Genomic DNA, 7862 nt, shown 5'->3' on the forward strand with positions numbered 1-7862 from the left:
AGGGTAAGAGCTCCAGGGAAGAGTAATTTTCACCTTTCGGGTGCTTAGAGCATGATAAAAAACTTTCCTCCGTGCCTTTGAATTAATTCCTCAAAAGTTCCAATGCCTGCACACCCATTTGTTTCCTCATTGTTTTTATTAAACAAGAAAGGAGAGCTTTATTACTGCGCAAATGAAAGCATCACCAGAAGATAGATACTTCCCAGATTCTTATTAATCTCTAAGAGTTATGAGGCCGCCTAAGTTCCACAGAAATTAACATACTCTACAGATTTCTTCTAGCAAGTCACTGAGTCCTTGCTACCCTATCTGGAAAGAGAGAGGAAACCAAAAAAATAAAACCAAAGCAGAATGAATCTCTATTATTAAGAGGTTGTTGCAAGTCAAAATGTGCATGTGCGTGTGAGTCTGTCTACAGACATAGGGCAAGGCTCTGTGTTAAGGTGCATCATTTACAGCACCATTATAGTAATTTACCATAGACTGTGGTTGTGTAGATTGAAGTGTGTGCCACAAAGTAGAGGTCATAATCATAATTAAAGGAGACTTGGATTTGCAATTCAAAGTCATCTGAGACTAATCTCCAAAACTGCAACTGTGCAAATTAATACAGTAGGGCATTGAATTTATTCTTTTCTCTACTCCAACCAGCGCATCCTAACACTTTCAAGAAGAAAAAAAAAAAAGACAAGGAGAGAGAGAGAAAGGGGGAGGGGGGCATTAACAGCATACGAAGCCCATCCTAAGCTAGGAAGAACATACAATAGGGCAGAAGAGAGTTAGGGCATTGACATTGACAATATCCTTAATAAATTTTGCTTTTTGTCCAGCAGAAAATTCCACTGCTTGTTGTTTTTGGTCTACTGTGGTGCAGGGATCCAATTAACTGGAAATGGATATTAGGAAGTGTTGGAAAGGTTTATATATATATATATATATATATATGTATATATATTTAGAACAAAGTTTCCTGAGACCAGAGGAGACGGGATTGTATGTCCCCCACGGTCCTCCAGAGATGTGTTCCTGAGTTCTGAGTTCCCAGTGACATTTAAATTCCCATAAGATCTCATCGATTTGCTAACATTTATCTATATCATTACATATCTCCTAAAAGTCAGTGTTGATTATCCTATGAATGGGAAAGCTGAAGGGTACTGATCGACTGATGTCATATTTCTGACGTACAAGGAGTCACTAAAGCTAGTGTCTACCTAGGCTCTTGATGACGGTGTATTGATATAGATGTCTCTGATTCCTGATTTTCTTTATGTTGATCTTCAGTGGATGAAGCAAGTATAAAATGAAGGTTGACTGTCTGTGGTGACCATGATAAATCCTCTGATTGTATGAAAGTAGCTTAGCTTGACATCCATAGACTTTAAGGAGTGCTTGATAGCATTGAAAAGAAAGAGCAAAAAAGAAAGTCCTGACCTAACATCATCAGAGAACAACTTATCACTAAGAAAGAAGGAGAGGCTGGGCTTTCCCAAGATGGCATATAAGATTCTATCTTATCTACTCACAGTTCTCAAAACTGTACCATTGCTTACATGGTAATGACAGCTTTTGCTAATAAAGTCAGTCTAATAATAAGGTCACATACTGGGTGGATGGTGACGTAGTATGTCACTATTCACTGTTCAGAACATTGTGGTAAACTGGGTTACCTATGTGAACTTCAAGCTGTGCAGACTCCTTTGCTCACGTCTTTTAAATATCAACTGGTCAACACATTTTTTCTCAGTCAGCTCCCCTGACTGATGAGTGGCAGAGCCCGAAACTGGCACACAAGAAGTTCAGATGCCTTGTACTCCATGAGGAGTGCACAGCAAAAGAATTATTGGGGATTAGATGATCTGCAGCAACTTAGAAACAAGTACCTTGAGGAAAAATCTGAACTTTACAACTTCAGTGGAGATAAGATGATTGGTCTCAGCTAGAAATCTTCATCCTTAGTGAGTCATTCCAAATTCTTCCTAGAACAATGAGGTAAAGTTGTTTGGGTTTGATTTCCTTTTTTTTTTTTTCCTTTTTTTTTTTCTTTTTTTTTTTTTCTTTTTTTTTCCTTTGCTTTTGGCTTGCTGAGGTTAGCTTTTGCAATACTTCTTTTTAACAAAAAATTCCAATGCATACGCATTCTGTTTCTCATTTATGCTCCCCCACTACCCAATTAATGTCACATTAAATTATATACCTGCAACAGATTTAATTCCAGTCCACTGAGCTGTCGCTTTTAACCCTCTGCATGTATCTCTACAATATTTATGAGAAAGCTGTGTTTAACAAGTAGTGAGAGATTTCCATAATTTTTAACAATTTCATTTGTTATAAGAAAGACTATATTCTTCTATCAAAATCTGTGAGATGGTTCTAAATACATACAGAAGATTTTTGTGTTCTATGCAATTCTCAAGGTTTTAGAATAGTTTTCCAAATCCCTATTATGCTGTGCTGGAATGAAAATAGATGGATCCATGGCTAGAACTAAACAGAGATCTGGGCTCATTTCCAGGTTCCATTGAAATCTTCTCATATGACCTTGAGCAAAACACTTGAGATGTGGTCCAGGGTGTCCAAATAGGGCTTTAAATGAACTTAAAAGCTTCAGTTCTAGGAAGCTGTTTTCAAGGGATTGTCTAAGCTTAGAGTCACAGAAATCTCACTGCAAGTTTTCATAATGCATAAATGCAGAAAGTACAGGACAAACACAAGTTGCCCAGCCTGAGGAATTAGGACGTGATCCAGGCTCATCTCATAAATTCCATGTAATGATCTTTAAACACGAAATACCTCCCACTACCTAGTCATTAAAGGCATGACTTAAATTGTACTTATCAGAGGTAAAATCCAGGCCCTCGACTCATTGGTGCAGATACTCTTGTATCTTCTGGAGTCATCTGGCTGTGGCATTACATGGGTCACTTGTGTTGAAACCTGGAAGCTTCAGCATCATTCTGCTTTTAGGAACTGGACTTTATGAGAGACATTATGGCTCCCTCCAGATGTAGCCAAACTACAAGTATGATGAACAGGGCACTAGGTCCCTAGCTAGCAAAAGCAGTGAGACATATTTACAATGCAAACATGTTCTTGAAAAGCTCACAAGCGCTTGCTGACTTCTGAACAGTTGATCCTTCAGCACCAGAATCAGGAACTCTCCCTGCCCAAGAATCAGTGTAGGATCAATTACATTGATTGTTGGCCATTATTATGTTTAAGTGAGTACTTGTGTGTGAAAGCAAGGGTCATGCTTTTAAGTTTTATAAATAGATCTGGAAAGTTGTTGCTATTGGATGATTTCAAAAGGAAGCAGGGGGTTAAACACTTTTTTGATTTGGCCCTCTCTAAGTTCTTGTCATGTAAAATGGAAGCAGCAATATTTTCTCTACCTTCTGTGTCTCCTGAAATGGTGAATATAGGATACTTTTTGAAGAATTCTAATTGTGTTTAGTTTTGACATCACCAATTTTCCTTTTCCTTTTCCCTTTTCCTCTTTTCTCTTTTTCCTTTCCTTTCCTTTCCTTTCCTTTCCTTTCCTTTCCTTTCCTTTCCTTTCCTTTCCTTTCCTTTCCTTTCCTTTCCTTTCCTTTCCTTTCCTTTCCTTTCCTTTCCTTTCCTTTCCTTTCCTTTCCTTTCCTTTCCTTTCCTTTCCTTTCCTTTCCTTTCCTTTCCTTTCCTTTCCTTTTTCTGTTAGGGAGGGAGACAAAATTTACCTAAAATTAGGCAAAAATGAACATTGTTAGTTCTCATACCATCTTCTTTTGTCCTAGTTATATTCTGCTTCCTTTACATTTCCAGTATTCATGTTATGACTACATTATTTCAGCTTTACTAGAATTTAGCTGATCTTCTTTTGGAATTCCTTTGTTTAATAATAAAACAAATAATTTCCTGGTATTTTTCTAACAAGAACATCAAAAAGGTTAGCAAATCTTCTGTGAGACAAAATCCACATAGACAACTATAGAGAGCTGAAAATTATAGTTGCCCACCCTCTGTGCCAGATCTGCCAAAACAAATCCAATTCAGATGCTGTTGTTCCAGTTTAGCAGGACATCTACACGTCGACATGAAGCCCTGGTAGTATGACTACCCAGACCTTCATTGGGGTTTCACTGGTAATTTTAGATATAGTAAACAAGCCACCACCACCTTAGCAAAAATCTCTTACTAGTTCTGTCACCAGACATAACGAGATCAAATTTTCAGGTATTCTCAATGATGAAACAGAGCAAATGAGGTTTGGAGATTTTGGGCCATATATCCTGACCACTCAGTATTACACCACAAATCTCCATGTAGCTCCAACTGCGAGTTATTCAGTGAAGTGCAACCACTGGTTCTGATTATTTCTTAACTTCACCAAAGTTCACACGAAAAGAAATCACTGTGGTCTATTCTTTACAAATAAGACTAGCTGAAGGCATATAAAGGAGCAAAAAGGGTATAAAGGTCCTTTAGGTTTGGATTAATCTGTCCTAATTAGGACTCTAAAACTCACAGGTGCAGCTTGGCTCTGAGAATAAAATATGTAGTTTTAGATGCCTGCATGTAAGATAAATGTCCAGCTCCCCATTATGGGCAGTAGAAATCTTAGATCTTAGATCTTAGTAGAGATCTTTTCAATACAGTTAAGTGATTTAAAAAGAGATGAAGCAGATGTATCTGTCTGGTGAACCAATAGGTTGCTAGCTTAGACATCTAGCTTATATGAAGACACTTAAATATAAATGCCTTTAGTGTTAGTGGGTTGAGCTACTTGCTTGAAAACAAGTCTGACACCATTTGAAGTGTCCTTGCATATTACATATATCCACCCAGAGCTGGCCCATATGGCACAGGCCTTTAGGGAGATGCCTGCTCTTCTGTATGAGCTGCTGCAGGCTGGATACCATACCCTGCCACATTCAAATTGTACTAATTTCTCTGTGTGCAGTCCATTGAAAAAGCCACTGAGCTTAACCTAGATGAGCCCTAGGACTTTCAGCTGCTGACAGACAAATCTCTCTGGTGCCACCTGAGATGTTTTGGGCTGTCTGAGACAGCTAGAAAGGCTGGCAGATATGACATTGGATCAAAGTGATGCTGCACCCAGAAGATTGAGGTCGGTCAGAATAGCCTAGAACCTATGTTTAAGGAATTGAATCAAGCTCAATTTTCTGGGCTAATCGTCTGAGGCTTGTTTTTATAGTCAGAGGAGAGAAATCCAGGGGCAATTCATCCCATTCTAAGGTAAAGGTCAAAGGCAGGTCAGATGAACTGCCCCTTGTATTTCTCTGTACTGTCAGCAAAGGGAGACTGGTATGGCTAGTCCCCGTTATTTCCATTTTGGTCAAGAACTGGTAAAAATGCAGGTTGCATGGGAGCCCATGTAGCATTCTAAGCAGCCAGGACCCATCCGCCTTCTAACAAAATAGGCTGATATACCATATGCATTTATACTGTCACTATATGCCTTTCAAACCCTATTACTGACAACTGACTGAAGAGACTGATACACGATGTGTATTACAAACATCTGTATTGGGATGGGATCCCTGGCAACAGTGCCCATCAGTATAAAAAAAAGCAACACATCTTGCTGTCCTGAATAAGATCCAGTGCATAGATTGCATATGACAAATTGCAGACAGCTTGTTTATGACCACCAGCCCATTTTTTTCTGTGTTTGCTTTACAAGCTAATGTGGTTATACTACACAGAGCATTTTCTCCCAGAATGATTGTGAGAAACTCTGCAAATTGAGAGGACAGGGAAAAAAACAAACGAGGGAAAAAAAAAAAGGGGGGGGGAGGGGAAGTAAGGGTTCACTTCTGCTGGGTGCCCTTTAGGAGTTTGTCAGGTAGAATTGGTAAAGGACATTGACTGTGGATATTGGCTGTGAGCAAGATCACAAAGCTCAGCCATTCCAAAATATAATGCTAGATCTTTTAGAAAATGATGTGGTAAAGTGTGCAGACTGGAGAGACAAGGTCAGAGGAAAATGTATGTAATTATAATCATTGTACACAGCTCACCAGTGACTGAGGTGTGTTACTTTTCCATATAGAGTATAATGTAACATTGTTTATCTTTCCCCATGCAGATTTGTATCTACAGCTTGCAAATCCCTCTGCAAGTCCTGCTCCCCCAAAATGGCTAAACTAGAAGACATCCTTAAGGTTGTCTTCTGGGACAGGTTGTCTTCTGGGCTGGGCATGTTTTAGACTGTAATGAAGACTGTTTCCTAAATTTCACCTGTGTTGATCCTGCTTTTTTAACGGGTATTAAGCTTAATGAATGCTTAGAATAGGCTTTTTTTTTTTTTTTTTAGATTTCAGTAGTCCATACACTGAAATTACCACATGAAGAGCTCTTATAGCTGCTTTCAGAGCAAAGATAATCACTGAGTTCATTAAAGCCAGGCACTGTGCTAAGCACGGTCTTTCAGACTCAAGAAATGCAGCAAGAAAACCTCTTTCTGTAGTAAAAAATAACAAGGGATTAGAGACGTAAAGTCCCAAGATGAGCATGCATAACAGGAACAAATGGGTAAGGCCAGTGGCTGAGGGGGTCTCTTGTTGCAAAGCCAGGGCTCATGGGATGTGGTTGCAGCTTGTGTGAGCTGAAGGAACCAGGAGCAGCACGGCCCTGTGACCCTGAGCAAAGTCACAACCACTGCTTCCTCAGCTAGAGAGTTTATAAGAGACAGACAGGGATTTAAGAAGAAATAATTCTGCAGATGGACTCGCTGCCTACAGGAAAATAAGACCTCCGTTCCTTTTTCCGTACAGGGCTTCTGCTGTCACACATCTGGTTCCTACCACTCTGCTCTCATCCTCTCTCTCAAACAAAACCATCTGAGACCACCTAAACCACAAGAAAGAGGATGTCAGGTACTTTATACATCCACTTTCTTCTGACAGACAGCACCAATGCATCTCCTGTTCCTGCAGGAGCTCTTCTGGGGAAAAGGCTCTGCTGCTTCCAGAGGAGAATGCACAGAGCCCAGATTAAAATAAATCTCTCCTCACAGGGGCTCTGATGTCAAAGAGATGCAATAGCTTTATTTAGGCAGTCAAGACCATGAGCTACAGGTCACTGCACACTGGAAAATCCACCTCCTCCTACCAAAAGTCGGGCAGCTCCAAGTCCCCTGCTCAGAGGAGACAGAGTTGTCTGTGCGCAGCCCTTTTCACCAAGCATATCCTTTCGAAAGATCCCAGTTCCTCTTTCTGCTCTGCTCCCACTCAGTGCCCTGTGCCGCAGCCAGAAATGTTGTTGCACTGGTGACATTTCCATATACAGCTTGACATTTTCCTCTGGAAGAAGCTACTTGCTTAAAAATCCATTTTATTTATCGTTGCTTTGGCTCATGGGCCACCATGAAGGTTACTTTAACATAGTTGTAATTAAGGATCTATGATGATAAGGTCCTTTAAGAAGGGACCTGCTATTTTTGTTCATTTGTAAAAATTATACACACCCACAGGACTGAGTAAGCCATAAATATAGATAGTAGTTGTGATTCAGAGTTCAACAATGGTGGTGTAAATCAGGAGTAAAACTGTATTTAGGAGACTCTTACTGTAAATTAGAAATAACTCGGTATATAATATTAAGCATTCTCTGTGTATGCATTTCAAAAGACTGTACAGGGAAAGTGTCATCATTTCTTTTTCACTTTTTAAAGATGGGTACAGATGCTTTAAGGTCACACTCCAAACTAATCTGGGAAAAAGACTAGTCTTTGTGAAATTTAGATCAATATATGGTATTTTGGATTAATGCAATCAGTAACCAATTGGTATATAAATATCCATTATTCTTTATTTGTTTTGTATGTGAAGGTTGAAATGGAAAACTAGAGTTGGAAAGCT

This window comes from Tinamus guttatus, unplaced genomic scaffold (assembly GCF_059628265.1).
Source record: "Tinamus guttatus ecotype Peru unplaced genomic scaffold, ASM5962826v1 Tinamus_guttatus_pri_ptg000836l, whole genome shotgun sequence".
NCBI classification, from domain to species: domain Eukaryota; kingdom Metazoa; phylum Chordata; class Aves; order Tinamiformes; family Tinamidae; genus Tinamus; species Tinamus guttatus.